At 44.0% G+C, this 22,468-nt stretch overlaps 1 non-coding gene across 1 annotated transcript; it reads left to right on the top strand.

Annotated features, from left to right (window-relative positions):
• The first annotated feature begins 232 nt into the window (after positions 1 to 232).
• On the top strand, positions 233 to 305 carry TRNAG-UCC (transfer RNA glycine (anticodon UCC)). Its single transcript has one exon. It is a non-coding gene; the product is annotated as a tRNA-Gly (tRNA).
• The last annotated feature ends 22,163 nt before the right edge of the window (positions 306 to 22,468 follow it).

The following is a 22,468-nucleotide window of genomic DNA, read 5'->3' on the forward strand; positions in this document are numbered from 1 at the left end:
TCCTAGGGAATGCCCTGCCCACCGAGGCCCTCGGTGGTGCAAACACTTAGCCCGCTTGGCTGCTAACTGAAAGGTTGGAGATTCAAGGCCACCCAGAGGCACCTTGGGAGAAAGGCTGGCCATCTACTTCCAAAAAATCACCCACTGAAAATGGTAGAGTGCAGTTCTAGTCTGATACACGTGGGGTCGCCATGAGTCAGATCTGACTCGACAGCAAGTGGTGCTAGAGGGAGCATTGGTGTGGTTCAGTGGTAGAATTCTCACCTTCCATGGGAGAGACCCAGGTTCGATTCCTGGCCAATGCACCTCAGGCACAGCCAGCACCAGTCTGTCAGTGGTGGTTTGCATGTTGCTATGATGCAGAAGAGGTTTCAGCAGAGCTTCCAGACTAAGACTAGGAAGAAAGGCCTGGCAATCTCTGAAAAAGCTGTCAATGAAAACTCTGTGGATCACAATGATTCTATCTGCAACCAATAACAGGATGGTGCAAGACTGGGCAGCATTTTGTTTCATTGTGCATGGGGTTGCCAAGAGTTGGGAGTTAACCTGATGAGAGCTAACAATAATATCACTTAGGGTTTAGAAACCATAAAAGACTGAGTTGCAAAACTGGAAGGGCAGAAAGGGATAGCTGCTGGAGACACTGAAGGTGTGGAGATGGTGAACTCCAATCTCATACCCCAACAGGACAATAATAGGAGGCCGTTCTCATGGCACCGCTGACAAAGGCAGTTTTCAGATGGTTGGCAAGGGCAGTCAGAAGAGAAAGTGATCAATGTGGGCTTCCAGTTTTGGAACTGTGCCCCATAGGGTTCTCAACGGCTGATTTTCAGACCTCGATTGCCAGGCCTTTCTTTCGAGGAACCTCTGGGTGGACTCGAACTTCCAACCTTTAGGAAGCAGGCAAGCATGTTAACTGTTTGCACTGCCCAGGCAGCCGTCATGTAAAATTAGGGCAGTGCCTCACTAACAGCGACACACACATACTTCACCTTGAATCTTGTAAAAATGCAGAATCCATTCAGGGGGTCTGGGAAGCTACATTTTTAAGGCAGTCCCAGGGTATGCTGAGGCTGCTATGTCACAGATCATGCTGCAAGTAGCAAGGCTGTAGGGGTCTGAGAAGGGAAGAAGGGCTTGGCTTGAGACCTTGATGAGCTGGGAGAGGGGAGGAATAGGTTTGAGGCAACCAGGCTTGAGTTCATCAAAGATCCTGTGCTTGAGAGGACAACAGTGAAGGTGGGGGTCACTCAGGCCAGCCCTGACAAAGCTTCCAGTGTTTTGTTCTGGGCGTAACTTCCCCAGCTAAACGCCAGATGAAGAGCTGGCTGCCTGGCTCACCCACCCCGTACCGCCTTTGCTTTGCACTCCTAGGAATGACGGTACTTGGTGATCTATGCTGGAGGCCTGATCCAGGGGACCCTAAGTCTGGAATCCTATACTCCACCTGCTTCCCCTGTTCTGCTTTCAAACCCCAGAGCTCGATCTTCTGCATCTTCCCTACACCCCACCCTCCTTTCAACTGTGTCTCCTGCAGGTGGGAAAAAAGCTCTTTCCTATTTCTCTTGGCAGTGTCATCGTTGTTGTTAGTTGCTGTCCAGTTGATTTTGACGCATGGCAAATTCATGTGTGTCAGAGTAGAACTGCTCCATAGGTTTTCAAGGCTGTGGCCTTTTGGAAGCCGATTGCCAGGCCTGTCTTCTGAGGCACCTCTGGGTGGGTTCAAAATGCTAACTTTTTGGCTGGTAGTTGAGTGTCTTGAGGTGCGCAATGGTTAAGTGCTTGGCTGCTAACTGAAAGGTCAGCGATTCAAACCCACCAGTGGCTTTTTGGGAGAAAGATCTGGTAATCTGCTCTCATAAAGATTACAACCTAGGAAACCCTATGGGTAGTTCTACTCTGTCGCATGCGGTCACTATGAGCTTCAATTGATTCAACAGCACCAACAACAGTCGAACACTTGACCATTTACACCAGCCAGGGACTCCTTCCCTCAGCAGTAGAGATTGCCCTTCCTGAAGAAACAGTCTGAAATGGTGGTTAGACTGGTACCTAAGTCTATTTACCTAATAAAAGTGCCTCTTATTTAAAAGGGTGCATCCTATGTGCTAGTCACCCTTTCAAGCACTTTACGTATGTCGACTCATTTATTTCTCCTAACAGTGTTATTATACCCTCACCATTTTACAGATGAGGAGATTGACAATAAATAAATAAATAAATAACTTGCCCAAGGTCACACAATTAGAAAGTGGAACTGGGTTTCAAACCCAGGCATTCTGGTTTCAACATCTGTTCTCCGAAGAGGCTACACTCCCTGCAAATAGCAAAATTGCATCATCTGTGAATTTTCCAATCTATGTAATCAGACAGAGAGAGAGAGAGAATAGTGATCGTAAAAGTGCAGGCAATTTTTTTTTTTTTTTTCTTCTCCAGTAGCCATGCCCCAGAGAAAGTGTGATACCTGGGAGATAGAAATCTGGGGTTGCCTCAGGCCATCTCAGTTCCTTCTAGCTTCTCAGCGTCTCATAGCGCAGCATCTTGGTGCACTGACTTTCATTCTAGTTTAAAGATGTGTCTTTTTTTTTTTTTCATGCAGCACAAATCCTTAGATGCAAGCCAACTCCCTCATCCTGTGCTCAGCTAAAGAACCAACTATCTGTTGCAATGCTGGAAGAAAAGCTGGCACATGGGATTTACAGAGAGATGAGGTAGATGTTCTTCACTATAGTATTACTTCCACTGTTTAAGTAAATGTATAGTATTCTGGGGCCACAGTAAGTGGTGTGGGCTAGCCTGGGCATCCAACCATCATTTAAAACCTCATGCTGCACTCCCTCACCTCTCTGCCCTTCTGCTTGCTGATCTCCTTCTTGGATTGCCCTGACTGCTCTCCTTTGGCTAGTGAGTACCCACTCATCCTTTAAGATCCAGCTCAGTCAGGGATCCTCCCGCCTTTGGAAGCCTTTCCTGACCTCCTCTAGCTGAACTGAATGCTCTGCTCTGTACTCCCATAGAATACTGCCCTCTGCATGTAAAGACTGGCTAACTTGCCTGATTCCTTCACCCTAAGGGTCAGTTCCTCAAGGACACAGAGGTGATTTTTTATCTCCATAATTCCGGATATAATGCCTGATTCCTTGGAGGCTTTGAACTTGTGTTTATTGAGTAGATATAGAAATTGATCATGTGCTGCCCCCTATCTGGGATGGTCTTTCCCTTCTCCAACACACACACGCACACACACCATATACAGATACATGCACTACACTCACATACATAACTCACGTACATTCACACTCACACTCAAACACATACACACATACTCATACAGAGATATCCTCTGTTGTACACAGACACACATATATACACAGATAAAAACATATGCACACAACATACAGACACATATGACACACAAACACAGAACAGACACATACAATGCGCACACACACACACCACATACACACATGCACACAACACTCACACATAGGCACACTCTATTGCACACACAACACACAGACACACACACATAGCATATGGACACACACAACATACACATACTCCACAACCCAAATTCTACTCATCCTTCAGTCCTCAGCTAAAGTACCACCTTCCATGGCACGCCATCCCTCCCCTTCTCTAGCATAAAAACTCTAACAAGTTACCACTTGTTCTACCTGTGTCCTCCTGGCCAGTCCATGAGCCTGGTGGGGACAGAAACCTCATCTGCTGCCCTCTCCAGCACCTAGCACAGTGGTGGGCACCGAGCAGGCACTCAATCGACTCGACGGCACTGGGTACTGGGTTTAGGTCGAGAAATGGAGAAACCACTATGATGCTGATAGAAATTTCTTGAGAAAATGGATTCCTTCTCTAGTACCAGTTGTTGTCAAGTAACTCCTACTCATGGCAATCCCGTGTGTGTCAGAGTGGGACTATGCTCCATAGGGCTTTCAATGACTGATTTTTCAGAAGTCATTCGCCAGCCACAACTACCATGGCCTCCACCAGACTGAGTCCAGTACAACTAGATGGTGCCCTGCTACCACCACTGACTGCTCTGACAGGGATCACGATAGAGGATCCTAGACAACTGGAGAAAAATGTACAACAAAATTCTAACTCAAAAAGAAAGACCAAACTTGCTGGCCTGACAGAGACTGGAGAAGCCCTGAGAGTACAGCCCCCCCGGACATCCTTTGAGCTCAGTAATGAAGTCACTTCCAAGGTTCACCCTCCAGCCAAAGATCAGACAGGCCCATAAAACAAAACAAGACTAAAGGGGCCCATCAGCCCAGGGGCAAGGACTAGAAGGCAGAAGGGGATGGGAAAGCTGGTAATAAGGAACCCAAGGTCGAGAAGGGTGAGTGTTGACATGTTGTGGGGTTGTTAACCAATGTCATTAAACAATATGTGTACTGTTTAATGAGAAACTAGTTTGTTCTGTAAACCTTCCTCTAAAGTTTTGTTTTTTTTTAAAAAAAGTCAGTCTCTAGGCCTTTCTTCAGAGCTACCTCCGGGTGGAGTCAAACCTCCAAACTTTTGGTTAGCAGCCAAGCACATTAAATGAATGTACCACCCAGGTACAGCCAGCCCTTTGCCTGCCTCACTGTGCATTCAGTGTGTGAGGACAGTGGGGAGGGGGCTGGCAACCCCCCAGGTCTCCCCGAACTTTGAGTCTTCATCTTTCATCATCTGCTTTATGACTCAAGACATGGTGGTATGAAGACCTCCCAGAGGAAACACGGGGCCCCTGGACCCCGTAAAGGCTGTGCAGAGTTCCCCGGCTCCCAGAACACCTGTTCCAAATAATGCAGGGGAACAACTGAGGCTGGGAGGGGAACTGTGGCTGAAATGAAAAAAGACAGCTGGCAGGCTTTCAAAGGCGCGGCCATCAGAAAGCAGGAGAACCATTTAGTCATTCTTAGCACCCGCCCAGAGCCTCACAGAGTGTTACTTTTCTTTAAAGAACACAGGGGCTTGCAGAGAAGAGAGAACCAGGGGCTTGTAGAGAATCAGCCCAACTGATTCACTCCTGCTTTCTTCGCACTGTCACTTGCCCTAACATTTCTAGTTCGTCAGAGAATAAAGCCCTTGCTCAGAAAAGAGCCAACACCACAGGGGCTCTGGAGTCAGATAGACCTGGCCGAGAACCCCAGCTCCCCTCTTACTAGCTGGGTTTGCTCTTGGGCAGATAGATGACTTAACCTCTTGAAGCTTCAGTTTCTTCCTCTGTAAAATGGGGTCATAATATCTACTCCATGAAGAAAGGCCAGGGAATCTATTTCCAAAAATCAACCAATGAAAACCCTATGAATCACAATGGTCCGATCCTGTTGTGCATGGGGTTGCCACAAGGGGTGGGAGGGTGACTTGATAGCAACTAAGAACAACAGCGTCTGTGTGGCAGATATTTTGTTGTTGTTAGGTGCTCTTGAGTCAATTTCAACTCATAGTGACCCCATGGGACAAAGCGGAGCTGCCCCATAGGTTTTTCTTGGCTGTAATCTTTATAGAAGCAGATCACCAGGTCTTTCTCCCAAGGAGCTGCTGGGTGCGTTCGAACCACCAACCTTTCCGTAAGAAGCAGAGCATTTAAATATTTGCAGCAGCAGTGGGATGTTTATTAAATGGGATAAGGTAGGTAAAGCACTTATCAGCACTTCTGGGGGTTGCTATTAGAATAATTACTGCAGAAGTGAGGCTAGTCTGTACAGGCCAAAATTGGTAGTCCTTTCTTCCTCTGGAAACCCTGGTGGGATAGTGGTTAAGTGCTACGGCTGCTAACCAAAAGGTTGGCAGTTTGAATCCACCAGGTGCTCCTTGGAAACTCTATGGGGCAGTTCTACTCTGTCCTATAGGGTCACTATGAGTCGGAATCGGAATCGGCTCGATGGCAGTGGATTTGGTTTGGGTTCTTCCTGTGGAAACCCTGGTGGCGTAGTGGTTAAGTGCTACAACTGCTAACCAAAGGGTCGGCAATTTGAATCTGCCAGGCGCTCCTTGGAAACTCTATGGGGCAATTCTACTCTGTCCTATAGGGTCGCTATGAGTCAGAATCCACTCAAAGCCACTGGGTTTGGGTTTTTTTGTTTTCTTCCTCTAAAATGCAGTGGTTCTCAATCGTCAGCGTCCATAGGAATTACCTGGAGGGCCTGTTAAAACACAGGATTCTGGACCCCACCCCCAGAGTTTCTAATTCAGTTGGTCTGGGGTGGGGCCTGAGAATTTGCCATTCCAGCAAGTTCCGAGGTGATGCTGATGCTGATGGTTGAGAAACACCCAGAGATTCTGATTGAAGTGGCTTGGGGTGTAGCTGAGGCACCAGCATCTTTTTTTTTAAGCTTCCCTTTTCCACTGTGTACAGCTGGTGGAGAAGAACAGCTGTGATGGCTGTGTGGGGCAGTGGAGAGTGCTGATGATATCTGGAGTTAGGAGACAGGAGGGCCCTGCCAGCTCAGTTGCCCATCTTCGGGGGAGAGGTTCTAGCCAGGCCCCCACCCGCAGAATTCTGTAAGCCAGTCGCTGTTGCGTCAGCTCAACTCATGGTGACCTCATGTGTGTCAGAGTAGAACTGTGCTCATAGGGTTTTCAATGGCTGATTTTTTGGAGGTAGACCTCAAGGCCTTTCTTCTGAGGCACCTCTAGGTGGACTTGAGCCTCCAACCTTTCAGTTAGCAGCCGAGCAGGTTACCATTTGCCCCATCCAGGGACTCTTCCAGCCCCTACACTTGGCTGATAATTTTCATCTCCTGCGTTCCTTCTCTTGCCTTTGCATCACTTTCTTCACCTTGGCCATTTCCAGCTGCCCACGTGGGTCCTATGAGGCTGGGGCCAAGGCTGACTCAGGTGGCAGGTCATCTGCTGACTGAACCTCTGGGTCTGAGCCTCTCTCTGTGCTGTGCTTCCTGGGCCAGGAGATCTACCACCAACCACTGACAGGGGATGGGCTGTCCTCGTGCTCACTGCAGGGGCTCGGGTGGTGGTGACCTCTTAAACTTGCCACAGTGGCTTCTCCCTCCAGCCCAGCTCATGGATCTGGCCTTCTGCTTCCCACCCTTCATGAGTCCTGTGATGTTCAAGGCATGAATTTAAAATACCAGCAAGATGTTGAGAAGTAAAGTCTTCCATTAAATTTAAGGAAGGGACCCTCCTTACCCTTTGATGTTCACAATACAAACAGATCTTCAAAGGGCATAATACTTACCTCGGCACTCAGCTCCTTAAAAGGAAAAATGCTCCATTGCTGAAATGCATCGTTACTAATTAAAGTCTTTACCAGGCTAAAAGGCTATGGTAAAAATCCCTCCCCTTCACCTCTCCTCCACTCTTGCCTTGGACCCTGGGTTTATCGCCTGCATTCTACCTTCAGTCTACTTTCTTCACCTCCTCTCCCATGAGACCCACTCAGTCAGATGACAGAGCTGGGACCCTTAGGAAATAAACATAGTCAGCTGTCCCTAAGGATGGAAGTGGGTGGGCTGATGTTTTCTTTTAAATTATCCCTAGCATATTTCCACCTCTCAGTGGGACTTTTTCTCCAGGCCCAGCCATTTCCTCCTGTATTAATCAGGATAAGATAGGCTATGCTGCTGTAACAGATATACCCTAAATCTCAAACCTTATAAAGGTTTACTTCTCACCTATGTTGAGTCTGATGCAAGTTGGACAATTCTCCTCCATCTTGAAGCTACACTATCTTGGCCTCCAAGGTCACCATGTCACCATGTCAGAGGAAGAGAGGGATGGAAAAGGCATACTGACTCCTAACTGCTTTGGCCAGTAAGTGACAGGTGTCATTTCTGCCCACAGTCCATTGGCTCAAATTAGTCACATGACCCCAACCCAACCATAGGAAGCACACGGAGTGTTTGGTGAGTACTAACTTGCTGCTACACCACGCCCTGCTAGTTACACCATCCCCATGCTGCTTTCATGCTGTTGCCTGGATTCCCCAGGCAGATTGTTTTTTGGGGACTGTATTGTTAGATCTCCACTTGCCTCTCTGGATCTGTAGACTGTCCTGGGATCTGGCATCTGATGGATTCCTCTGCCCTTTGACTTCCAGTTGGATTCAGTCATGGAAAATGAGCATTGGGAAATTGCCAGCAGGAATGGGAAGTCACCAGTAGGAAATCTGGAAGTTGGAGGAGATGGAAGAATGGTTTACCACCCCACCTCCCCACTGTAGCATGGCTACCTCCTTTCCCTACAGGTACAGAGCTTGTAACATGGTCTCATTCCCTATGGTTCTCACTGGGTTCTGCTAACTCTGCTTCCTCCCCTTGCCCCTCCTGGCTTCCTGTTGGTGCTAGTTCCTGTGCTTCCCCATCCTTTACTGGTTCCCTTAACCCTGCCCAAACCTCTGAAAATAGTGTCTTCATTAACTTCTTTTCAGTTTCCATTGGAATGAACCATCTATTAATTAGTTACTTCTTTTTTTTTACTTGGAAAGGATCATCTGAGTAGGACTATTCCCCAGCCCTACCCCAATGTCATGGATTGAATTGTATCCCCTCAAAATATGTGTCAACTTGGTTAGGCCATGATTCTCAGTATTGGGTGGTTGTCCTCCATTTTGTGATTGTAATTTTATGTTAAAGAGGATTAGGGTGGGATTGTAACACCCTTACTAAGGTCACATCTCTGATCTAGTGTAAAGGGAGTTTCCCTGGGGTGTGGTCTGCACCACCTTTTATCTTACAAGAAATAAAAGAAAAGGGAAGACAGCAGAGAGTTGGGGACCTCATGCCACCAAGAAAGGAGCACCAGGAGTAGAGCACGTCCTTTGGACCCGGGGTTCCTGGACAGAGAACTTCCTAGACCAGGGAAAAATTGATGAGAAGGATCTTCTTCCAGAGCCTACAGAGAGAGAAAGCCTTCCCCTGGAGCTGAACACCCTGAATCTGGATTTCTAGCCTACTAGACTGTGAAAAAATAAATTTCTGTTAAAGCCATCCACTTGTGGTATTTCTGTTATAGCAGCACTAGGTGACTAAGACACTCAATAACAAAAACCACTAACATTTGTGGAACAGTGGCTAGGTACCTGGCAATGGTCTAAGCTTTTTACATATGTTGATAAATTTAATCCTCATGTTAATACTATAGGGTTGCTATGAGTCAGAATCGACTTGACAGCAATGGGTATTAACCCTTTGAAATAGGGTCTATTATTTTCCCGATAACGAAACCAAGAAACAGAGAGGTTAAGTAACTTGCCTAAGATCACACAGCTCTGAATGATAGCACTTGGATTTCAACCGAGGCAGTCTAGTTCAAGAGCCCTTACTCTTTTTTTTTTTTTTTCCACTTGTGCTTTAGGTGAAAGTTTACATCTCAAATTACTTTCTTATACAAAAATGTATACACGTATTGTTATGTGACACTACTTACAATCCCTGTGATGTGACAGCAGACTCCCCCTTTCCACCCAGGTTTCCCATGTCCACCCAACCAGCTCCTGTTCCTTCCTGCCTTCTCATCCTGCCTCCAGACAAAAGTCACCCATTTGCTCTTGTGTGTCTGCTTAAACTAAGAAGCACACTCTTTATGAGTATTATTTTATGTTTTATAGTTCAGCCTAATCTTTGTCTGAAGAGTGGGCTTTGGGAATGGTTTTAGTTCCGAGTTAAAAGAGAGTCCGGGGGCCATGGCTTCGGGGGTTCCTTCAGTCTCAGTCAGGCCTTTAAGTCTGGTCTTTTTATGTGAATTTGAGCTCTGCTCCACAATTTTCTCCTGCTCCCTCAGGGACTCTCTGTTGTATTCTCTGTCAGGGCAGTCATTGGTAGTAGCTGGGCACCATCTAGTTCTTTTGGTCTCAGGCTGATGGAGTCTCTGATTTATGTGCCCCTTTTGTCCCTTGGGCTAATATTTTCCTTGTGCCTTTGGTGTTCTTCATTCTCCTTTGCTCCAAGTGGGTTGGGGCCAATTGATGCATCTTAGATGGCCACTTGCAAGCTTTTAAGACCCCAGACACCACTCACCAAAGTGGGATGCAGAACATTTTTTTAATAAATATGTTATGCCAATTGACCTAGATGTCCCCTGAAACCATGGTCCCCAGACCCCAGACCCAGCTACTCTATCCCTCAAGGTGTTCGGTTGTGTTCAGGAAACTTCTTAGCTTTTGCTTTAGTTCAGTTGTACGGACTTTCCCTGTATTGTCCCTGTGTTGTCCTTCCCTTCGCCTAAGATGATTCTTGTGTACTACCTAGTTAGTGAATTCCTCTCTCCCTCCCTCCCCACCCTCGTAACCATCAAAGAATGTTTTCTTTTGTGATTAAACCTTTTCTTGAATTCTTAAAAAAATTTTTTTCATACACTATGTGTCCTTTTGTGACTAATTTCGCTCGGCATAATGCCCTCCAGATTCATCCATGTTATGAGGTGTTTTGCAAATTCATCATTGTTCTTTATCGTTGTGTGGTATTCCACTGTGTGTATGTATCATAATTTGTTTATTCATTTGTCTGTTGATGGGCACCTATGTTGTTTCCATCTTTTAGCTATTGTGAACAGTGCTGCAATGAACATGGGTGTGCATATATCTATCCGTGTGACATCTCTTATTTCCCTAGGATATATTCCAAGGAGCGGGATTGCTAGATGGTATGGTACTTCTATTTCTAGCTTTTTAAGGAAGTGCCAAATTGATTTCCAAGGTGATTGTACCATTTTACATTTCCTCCAGCAGTGCATAAGTGTTCCAGTCTCTCCACAACCTCTCCAACATTGATTATTTTGTGTAAAAGCCCTTTTTCTTAACATCTGTACTGCTGTACCACATCCTGACTCATCAGTCAGAAAATTAAGAAAAAAAAAATCAGTTGCCATTGAATTGACTCTGACTGATGGCAACCCCATGTGTGTCAGAGTAGAACTGTGCTCCATAGGGTTTTCGGTGACTGATTTTTCAGAAGTAGATCACCAGGCTTTTCTTCTGAGGTGCCTCTGGGTGGACTTGAATCTCCAACCTTCCAGTTAACAACCGAGCATGTTAAACATTGTACCACCTAAGGAATCCAGCCAGAAAATGTTGTTTTGTTAGGTGCCATCTAGTTGATTTTGACTCATAGTGACCCCATGTGACAGAGTAGAACCACCAAATAGGGTTTTCTTGGCTGTAAATCTTTATCGAAGTAGATCACTGGGTCTTTCTCCCTCAGAGCTGCTGGGTGGGCTTGTACTGCTAACTTTTTGGTTAGCAGCTCAGTGCTTAACGATTGCACCACCAAAACTCCTTATTCAGGGAATACCCAAACCAAACTGACTGCTGTCATGTTGATTCCAACTCATTGTGACCCTATAACCCAGTAATTATCAATGTATGCTAATTGCATGTTTGGTCAATTTCAGACTGCAGAAGTTGGTAAAAATCTTCATTTTCTTCATCTTGGGCCTTAGTGGCTGGTGCATAAATTTGAATAATAGTCGTATTAACTGGTCTTCCTTGTAGGCATATGGATATTATCCTATCATTGACAGGGCTGTACTTCAGGATAGATCTTGAAATTTTTTTTTTTTTTTTGACAATGAATGCAATGCCATTCCTTTTTAAGCTGTCATTTCTGGCATAGTAGATAATATGGTTGGCTGATTCAAAATGGCCAATACCAGCCCATTTCAGCTCACTAATGCCTAGGATATCAATCTTTTCTGTTCCATTTCATTTTTGATGATTTCCACTTTTCCTGGATTCATACTTTGTACAGTCTATGGATGTTTGCAGCTGTTTCTTCTCATTTTGAGTCATGCCACATCAGCAAATGAAGGTCCCAAAAGCTTGACTCCATCTGCATCATTAAGGTCAACTCTACTTTGAGGAGGCGGCCCTTCCCCAGTCATCTTTTGAGTGCCTTCCAACCTGAGGGGTTCATTATCCAGCACAATATCAAACAATGTTCTGCTGCTATTCATAAGCTTTTCACTGGCTAACTCTTTGCAGAAGTAGACAGCCAGGTTCTTCTTCCTACTTTGTCTTAGTCTGGAAGCTCAGCTGAAACCTGTCTGCCATGGGTGATCCTGCTGATATTTGAATACCAGTGGCACAGCTTCCAGCATCACAGCAACATGGAAGCCTCCACAGTATGACGAACTGACAGGTGTGGGGGCAAACACACACACACATACATAAACACACACATACAGAAGATTTCAATGGGTGCCTAGAAAAGTCAAGGTGAAGTATTATAATGACATGTACAAAGACCTGGAATTAGAAAATCAAAAGCGAAGAACACACTCAGCATTTCTAAAGCCGAAAGAACGGAAGAAAAAATTCAAGCCTCAAATTGCAATAGTGAAGGATTTTATGGGCAAAATATGGAATGACGTAGGAAGCATCACAAGAAGATGGAAGGAATACATACAGTCACTGTACCAAAAAACATTGGTCAACATTCAACCATTTGAGGAGGTAGAATATGATCAAGAGCCGATGGTACTGAAGAAGAAGTTCAAGCTGCACTGAAGGCATTGGTGAAAAACAAGGCTCCAGGAATTATGGGAATACCAATTGAGATCTTTCAACAAATGGAAGCAGCACTGGAAATGCTCACTGGTCTATGCCAAAAAATTTGGAAGACAACTACTTGGCCAACTGACTGGAAGATATCCATATTTATGCTTATTCCCAAGAAAGGTGATTCAACCAAATGTGGAAATTATCAAACAATATCATTAATATCACACACAAGTAAAATTTTTGCTGAAGATTATTCAAAAGTGGCTGCAGCAGTACATCAACAGGGAACTGCCAGAAATTCAAGCCAGATTCAGAAGAGGATGTGGAACCAGGGATATCACTGTTGACGTCAGATGGATCCTGGCTGAAAGCAGAGAATACCAGAAAGATGTTTACCTGTATTTTATTGACTATGTAAAGGCATTCGACTGTGTGGATCAAAACAAATTATTGATAACATTATGAAGAATGGAAATTCCAGAACACTTAATTGTGCTCATGAGGAACCTGTACACAGATCAAGAGACAATTGTTCGAAAAGAACGAGGGGATACTGCATGGTTTAAAGTCAGGAAAGTTGTACATCAGCATTGTATCCTTTCATCATACTTATTCAATCTGTATGCTGGGCAAATAATTCAAGAAGCTGGACTATATAAAGAAGAAGTCGGCATCAGGATTGGAAGGAGACTCATTAACAACCTGTGTCATGCAGATGACACAACCTTGCTTGCTGAAAGCGAAGAGGACTTGAAGCACTTACTGATGAAGAGCAAAGACCACAGCTTTCAGTATGGATTACACCTCAACATAAACAAAAATCCTCACAACTGGACCAATAAGCAACATTACGATAAATGGAGAAAAGACTGAAGTTGTCAAGTTACTTAGATCCACAATCAACACCCATGGAAGCAGAAGTCAAGAAATCAAAAGACACATTGCATTGGGCAAATCTGCTGCAAAAGACCTCTTTAAAGTACTAAAAAGCAAAGATGTCACTTTGAGAACTAAGGCACTGGTGACCCAAGCCATGGTGTTTTCAATTGCCTTATTTTCATGTGAAAGCTGGGTGGCAAATAAGGAAGAATGAAGAAGAATTGATGCCTTTGAATTATGGTGTTGGCGAAGAATATTGAGTATACTATAGACTGCCAAAAGAAGGAAAAAATCTGTCTTGGAAGAGGTACAGCCAGAATGTTCCTTAGAAGCAAGGATGGCAAGACTTAATTTCACATACTTTTGACATGTTGTCAGGAGGGATCAGTTCCTGGAGAAGGACATCATGCTTGATAAAGTAGAACGTCAGCAAAAAAAAAAAGACAGATCCTCAATGAGGTGGATTGACATAGTGGCTGCAACAATTGGCTCAAGCATGACAACAATCATGAGGATGGAGCAGGACAGGGCACAGTGTTTCTGCTGTCGCTATGAGTCAGAAAAGACTTGATGGCTCTTAACAACAGCTTTCCATTTGCTTTAATCAGACGACATGGTAGTGCTAAGAGACGCCCTGCGCTCCAGACATACTCTTCTTTGCTTCCCTTATGTAATATCAATCCAATTTCCTCTTGGTAATCAGGATCAATTACAACAGCCAATATGGTAACTCGCTTCTTTACCTGCTGATCCAGAGGTTTAAGGAGCCCAGGTGGTATTCTTAACTTCCAGTTCAGTGGAATCAATGATGTGTCTCCAGGTGGGAGCATTCTTCCCTTTGGAACTAGAACATCTAGACCTGCAGAGCACAGGGTCATGGGGACAGGGAACAAAAATTTTGCAAGTGGGTCACTAGGGATAATAATGAGCGGTACTACTCTTATTTCCCCCCCCCCTTTATTCCTGAACCCATGAATCCTGGCTATGGGAGAAACAGCACCATATATCGGACACTGGTGTAGAACATATGTAGCCTCCTGGAGAACATCGCCCCACCTCTGCAAGGTATTGCCACCTAGTTGGCACCGTAATTGTATCTTTAGAAGCCCGTTCCATTGTTCTATCAAGCTAACTGCTTCAGGATGTTCAGAATTCTATGCGCATGGGCCCATTGCCACACTTCATTTGCTGTCTCTTGATGAGAGGTGATGATGTGTGGGATACAATGGTGGATAAGGCATTCTGTAAGTCCACAGATGGTAGTTTTGGCAGAAGCAATGTATACAGGGAAGGCAAACCCATATTCAGATTAAGTGTCTATTCCAGTAAGAACAAAATGCTGCCTTTTCCATGATGGAAGTGGTCCAATGTAATCAACCTGCCACCAGGTTACTGGCTGATCACCTTGTGGAACGGTGCCATATTGGGAACTTAGTGTTGGTCTCTGCTGCTGGCAGATTGGGCACTCAGCAGTGGCTGTAGCCAATTCTGCCTTGGTAAGTTGAAGTCCCTATTGTTGAGCTCATGCATAACCTCCATCCCTGCCACCATGGCCACTTTGTACATGAGCCCATTAGGCAATGACGGGAGTGGCTAGGGAAAGAGGATGACTGGTTTCCACAGAAGGCATCATCCTGTCACTTCATTGTAAAATCTTCCTCCGCCAAGGTCACCTTTTGGTGAGCATTCACATGAGACACAAATATCTTCACTTCTTTGGCCCATTCAGAGAGGTCTAACCACATACCTCTTACCCATACCTCCTTGTCTCCAATTTTCCAATCATGTCCTTTCCAAGTCCCTGGCCATCCACCCAAACCATTGGCCATAACCTATGAATCGATATACGATTGCACATCTGGCCATTTCTCCTTCTAAGCAAAGTGAACAACCAGGTGCACTGCTCAAAGTTCTGCCCATTGGGAGGATTTCCCTTCACCACTGTCCTTCAAGGAGGTCCAAGAAAGGGGCTGTAGTGCTGCAGCTGTCCACTTTCAAGTGATGCCAGCATATTGCGCAGAACCATCTGTAAACCAGGCACGAGTTTTCTCTTTCTCAGTCAATTGATCCTAAGGAACTCCCCGTGAGGCCATGGGTGCAGACTGGGAGATGGAAGGTGATGTGACAGGAGTGGAGACCATAGGCATTTGGGCCACTTCCTCATGCAACTTACTTGTGCCTTCAGGTCTTGCTCGGGCCCAATCTCTTATACACCAATTCCATTTAATGATGGAGTGCTGCTGTGCACATCCAACTTTATGGCTCTGTGGGTGAGACAACACTCACTTTATGATGGGAAGCTCAGGCCACATGGTGACTTAGTAACCCATGGTTAAGCGTTCAATCTCTACTAAGGCCCAATAACAAACCAAAAGCTGTTTCTCAAAAGAAGAGCATATCTGCAGAGGACAGCAGGGCTTTGGTTGAAAATCCTAAGGGTCTATGCTGCATTTTACCAATAGAAAACTTTTAAAGACTCCAACCAGCACCTACATCTGCCACTGACACTTCAAGCACCATTGGATCAGCCGGTTCATAGGCCCAAGTGGCAGAGCTGCTTGCGTAGCAGCTTGAACATGTTGCAGAGCTTTCCCTTATTCTGGGCCCCACTCAAAACGAACAACTTTTTGAGTCATTTGATAAATATGGTGGAGTAGCACACCCAAATGAGGAATACATTGCTTTCAAAAATCCACAGAGGCCCACTAGGTATTGTTCCTCCTTCTTAGTTGTCTGAGGGGCCAGATGCAGTAACTTATCCTTCACTTTAGAAGGAATATCCCAACATGCCCCAAACCGCTGAATCCCTAGAAATTTCACTGAGGTGAAAGGCGTCTGAATTTTTGTCATTGATGCTTCTTCCTTACTAGGTCCAGTCAACATAATATCATCAATGTAATGGATCAATGTGAGGTCTTTTATAAGGGAAAGACAATCGAGTTTTCTGCAGACTAAATTATGACCTAGGGCTGCAGAGTTGATATGACTCTGAAGTAGGACAGTGAAGGCGTATTGCTGGCCATGACAGGTGAAGGCAAACTGCATCTGGTGGTCCTTCGAAACAGGTATGGATAAGAAGGCATTAGCCAGATAAACAGCTGCATACTGGGTACCAGGAGATGTATTAATTTGCTCAAGCAATGAAACCACATCTAGAACAACAGCTGCAAATGGAGTCACCACCTAGTTAAGTTTTTGATATCCGCTATTATTCTCCAGAAGCCATCTGTTTTTTGCACAGGCCAAATAGGTGAGTTGAATGGAGATGCGGTGGGAATCACCACCTCTGTATCCTTCAAGTTCTTGATGGCGGCAGTAATCTCTGCAATCCCTCCAGGAATGCGGTATTGCTTTTGGTTTACTATTTTCCTAGGTAGTGGTAGTTCTAATGGCTTCCACTTGGTTTTTCCTACCATAATAGCCCTTACTTCACTTGTCAGGGATCCAATACATGGGTTCTGCCATTTGCTGAGTATATCTATTCCAATTGTGCATTCTGGAACTGGAGAAATCACTACAGGATGAGTTTGGAGACCCACTGTACTTACTGTGAGACAGACATGAGCTAAGATTCCCTTAATAACCTGATCTCCGTATGCTCCCACTCTGAGTGGTGGACCACTGTGACGTTTTGTGTCTCCTGGAATTTGTGTCAGTTCAGAGCCAGTATCCAGTAATCCCAAAAAGTCTGTTTCTTTCTTTTTCCCCAATAAACAGTCACTCTTGTAAAAGGCCATAGATTCCTTTGTGAAGGACTGGGAGGAAGATTAACAGTATAAATTTTGACAGTAGAGTGTGGTCCTTCCTCCAGGAGACCTGGTCTCCCCTCCATTCAAGGAGTTGTGAATCTTTAAACTCACTCAAGTCTTGGAATTGACTGAGGGACCATGACTCCCTATTCTGGTGATTCAAGTTAGACTGCTGTTCACTTGACCTAAAATTCTTCCACTTGTATAGATCAAAGAAGTATTTAGTAGATTTCCTACCTATTTCACTCCTAGGGACACCATGACTAAGTCGCCAACACCATAATTCCATACAAGCCAGACTATTCTGATTACTGCTTTGACTCTGCTGCCTATTACGGTAGCCACACCCACGTTGTCTTTGTTGATTGAGTGCTGCCACTTGGCCCCTGCTACCATGGGTCCTATTAGCCCCATTGTAGCTAGGTGTCTTAATTCAGTTAGGGCAGTTCCCACTGTCCAATCTGACTTACATAAAACAGCAATCACAGCAGTCTTCAAGGATGCTGGAGCTCTCTTCACAAATTTGTTCCTCACTGCTGTGGTAAAAGATGTGTCCTCTGGGCACTCCATGTGTGGGTCTGTGGATCTAACCTGATAAATCCACTCTAACATGTTGATTTCCCTAAGCCTTTTGTTACCTTTTTCTACAGTATACCAAGGCAGATCTGATACTTCAACTTGATTTAGTGTAGTCCACTGCATGATCCATGCTTCAATGCACCAACCAAATAAACTATTAGATTCTTTCCTAAGCTCTCAAGCTGAAACATTAAATAAAAAATCTGTGCTTAGTGGGCCCAAATCAATAAACTCAGACTGATCCATCTTTATGTTCCTTGCACCATTATCCCACACACTTAATAGCCATTCCCACACATATTCCCCAGGTTTCTGTTTGTACATATTAGAAAAGTCAAGCTGTTCTTTTGGAGTGTAGTGAACCTCCTCCTGGGTCACTTTGTACTTCACCTTTTGGGGCTCTCTACGACTTAAGTCTAGTTATAGGTTTGGGAGCCAAAATCGCTGGTAGGGATGTGTTTAAGAATATTCAGCATTGTCTTGTAAGGCATCTGCCTCAGGCAAGGCCCCAGATAATGACTCCTGACAAAGGCTCTTCAGACACAGCTGGGTTAATCTCACCAGATGGGGGTGCAGGGATTAATGGTTTTCCTGGGGAGGGTGGCTTAGCGGATGTCTTAGTTATCTAGTGCTGCTATAACAGAAATACCACAAGCAGATGGCTTTAACAAAGAGAAATTTATTCTCTCACAGTCTAGTAGGCTACAAGTCCAAATGCAGGGTGTCAGCTCCAGGGGAAGGCTTTCTCTCCCAGTCAGCTCTGGAGAAAGATCCTTGTCACCAATCTTCCCCTGGATTAGGAGTTCTCAGTGAAGGGACCCCAGATCCAAAGGATGCGCTCTTCTCCTGGCACTACTTTCTTGATGGTATGAGGTCCCCTCTTTCTCTCTGCTTGCTTCTCTCTTTTATATCTCAAAAGAGATTACTTCAAGACACAATCTAATCTTGTAGATTGAGTCTTGCCTCATTAACATAACTGCTGCTAATCCCATCTCATCAACATCATAGAGACAGGCTTTACAACGCATAGGAAAATCACATTAGATGATAAAATGGTGGATGATCATACAATACTGGGAATCATTGCCTAGCCGAATCAACACACATATTTTGGGGGGGCATAATTCAGTCCATGACAACAGACAAAAATGGAGCAATCTCTTCAGGTGGGAGTGAGATGGGTGGTTCTGTTGGCAAGAGTGATTCAACGGAATTTAAAAGCTCAGTGTTCCCAGCTTCCTGATTATCTGCCCATATGCCCTCATTCCAAGTTTCAGGGTCCCATTTCTTTCCAATCAATGCCTTCACTTTAACTCCATACACCACTCAAAATTGGGAATTTAGTTGGCATTGTACTTTAGCCACTCTTAGATAAGACTCTGGGTTTGGTTTTCAGCAATATCAGCTCTGTTGCCACAAGAAATAAGGCTTTCTGTATTCCCTTTGAGATAGGGAACCAGACAAGGATGTCCTTTATCACCATTCTTATTCAACATTGTGCTAGAGGTCCTAGCCAGAGCAATTAGGCTAGATAAAGAAATAAAGCGCATCCAGATTGGCAAGGAAGAAGTCAAAGTATCTCTATTTGCAGATGACATGATCTTATATACAGAAAACCCTAAGGAATCCTCCAGAAAACTACTGAAACTAATAGAAGAGTTCAGCAAAGTATCGGGATACAAGATAAACATACAAAAAACAGTTGGATTCCTTTACACCAACAAAAAGAACATCAAAGAGGAAATCACCAAATCAATCCCATTTACAGTAGCCCCCAAGAAGATAAAATCCTTAAGAATAAATCTAACCAGAGATTTAAAAGACTTATACAAAGAAAACAACAATACAATTCTGCAAGAAACCAAAAAAGACATACATAAGTGGAAAAACATAACTTGCTCATGGATAGGAGGACTTAACATTATAAAAATGTCTATTCTACCAAAAGCGATCTATACATTTAATGCAATTCCGATCCAAATTCCAAAGATATTCTTTAGTGAGATGGAGAAACAAATCACCAACTTCATATGGAAGGGAAAGAGGCCCCAGATAAGTAAAGCATTAATGAAAAAGAAGAACAAAGTGGGAGGCCTTACTCTACCTGATTTTAGAATCTATTATACCGCCACAGTAGTCAAAACAGCCTGGTACTGGTAAAACAACAGATACATAGACCAACGGAACAGAATTGAGAATCCAGACATAAACCCATCCACGTATGAGCAGTTGATATTTGACAAAGGCCCCAAAACTTTTAAATGGAGAAAAGACAGTCTTTTTAAGAAATGATGCTGGCATAACTGGATATCCATCTGCAAAAAAATGAAACAAGACCCATACCTCACTCCATGCACAAAAACAAGCTCAAAATAGATCAAAGACCTAAATATAAAATCTAAAACAATAAAGATCATGGAAGAAAAAATAGGGACAATGTTAGGAGCCCTAATACATGGCATAAACAGTATACAAAACATTACTAACAATGCAGAAGAAAAACTAGATAACTGGGAGCTCCTAAAAATCAAACACCTATGCTCCTCCAAAGACTTCACCAAAAGAGTAAAAAGATTACCTACAGACTGGGAAAAAGTTTTTAGCTATGACATTTCTGATCAGCACCGGATCTCTAAAATCTGCATGATACTGCAAAAACTCAACCGCAAAAAGACAACTAACCCATTTAAAAAATGGGCAAAAGATATGAATAGACACTTCACTAGAGAAGACATTCAGGTAGCTAACAGATACATGAGGAAATATTCACAATCATTAGCCATTAGAGAAATGCAAATCAAAACTACAATGAGATTTCATCTCACTCCAACAAGGTTGGCATTAATACAAAAAGCACAAAACGTTAAATGTTGGAGAGGCTGTGGAGAGATTGGAACACTTATACACTGCTGGTGGAAATGTCAAATGGTACAATCACTTTGGAAATCGATTTGGCGCTTCCTTAAAAAGCTTTTTTTTAAAAGCTAAAAATGGAACTACCATACAATCCAGCAATCCCACTCCTTGGAATATATCCTAGACAAATAAAAGCCTTTACACGAACAGATATATTCTCACCCATGTTCATTGCAGCACTGTTTACAATAGCAAAAAGATGGAAGCAACCAAGGTGCCCATCAACGGATGAATGGATAAATAAATTATGGTATATTCACAGAATGGAATACTACACATGGATAAAGAACAGTGAGGAACCTGTGAAATATTTCATAACATGGAGGAACCTGGAAGGCATTATGCTGAGTGAAATTAGTCAGTTGCAAAAGGACAAATATTGTATAAGGCCACTATTATAAGAACTCAAGAAAAGAGTTTAAACACAGAAGGGAGGGAGGATGGAAGAGGGGTATTCACTAATTAGTAGATAAGGATTACTTTAGGTGACCGGAAAGACAACACACAATACAGGGGAGGTCAGCTCAACTGGACTAAACCAAAAGCAAAGAAGTTTCCTGAATAAACTGAATGCTTCGAAGGCCAGTGTAGCAGGGGCAGGGGTCTGGGGACCACGGTTTCAGGGGACATCTAAGTCAATTGGCATAATAAAATCTATTAAGAAAACATTCTGCATCCCACCTTGGAGAGAGGCATCTGGGGTCTTAAACACTAGCAAGCAGCCATCTAAGATGCATCAATTTGTCTCAACCCACCTGGATCAAAGGAGAATGAAGAACACCAAGGACACAAGGTAATTACAAGCCCAAGAAACAGAAAGGGCCACATAAACCAGAGACTACATCAGCCTGAGACCAGAAGAACTAGGTGGTGCCCGGCTATAACCGATGACTGCCCTGACAGGGTCCACAACAGAGAATCCCTGAGGAAGTAGGAAAGCAGTCGGATGCAGACCCCAAATTCTCATAAAAAGACCAGGCTTAATGGTCTGACTGAGACTAGAAGGACCCCAGTGGTCATGGCTCCCAGACTTTCTGTTGGCCCAGGACAGAAACTGTTCCCAAAGCCAACTCTTCAGTCAGGGATTGGACTGGACAATGGGTTGGAGAGGGATGCTGGTGAGGAGTGAGCTTCATGGATCAGGTGGGCACTTGAGGCTATGTTGGCATCTCCTCTCTGGAAGGAAGATGAGAGGGTAGAGGGGGTTAGAAGCTGGCGAAATGGAAACAAAAAGAGAGAGTGGAGGGATGGAGTGGGCTGTCTCATTAGGGGGAGAGCAATTGGGAATATGTAGTAAGGTGTATATAAGTTTTTGTGTGAGAGGCTGACTTGATTTGTAAACTTTCAGTTAAAGCACAATAAAAATTAAAAAAAAAAAAAAGAAATAAGGCTTTCTTTCAAGGCACAAGTAGAAACTTTGAGGCTGTTTATGTGGCACTTGAGCTTTGACTCTGAAGCCCTGGGCTCATCTCTTTCTTTCGCCACTTTATCTGGTGAAAGTAGGACCAACCAATCAGCTTCCTTACACTTCTCATTATGAGAGAATTATGGGAAGGTATTAACCATGTGATCACCCAAAGCCTAGCCTCTCACCAATACCTGATCTATTGGTGGTGATATTTTGCGTATTTCTATTGCCACCTTACACCATGGATTAGCGGTACCCACTTTACTTCTAGAAGCATAGTTATCAACATCTTTAAGACTAACTAGATCTGGGAACCAAATTAGAAAACTCCTCCTTACCATTTTGTTTCTCTAGAACCACTTTTGGTACCAAATGTCTTCGGCTATGTCCTCTAGAGAAGCAAATCCAGTAAATTGCATGTATATATATACACACCCACGTATCTATATATATAAATACATATATGTATAT

Source organism: Elephas maximus, chromosome 5, assembly GCF_024166365.1.
Source record: "Elephas maximus indicus isolate mEleMax1 chromosome 5, mEleMax1 primary haplotype, whole genome shotgun sequence".
Taxonomy (NCBI): Eukaryota; Metazoa; Chordata; class Mammalia; order Proboscidea; family Elephantidae; genus Elephas; species Elephas maximus.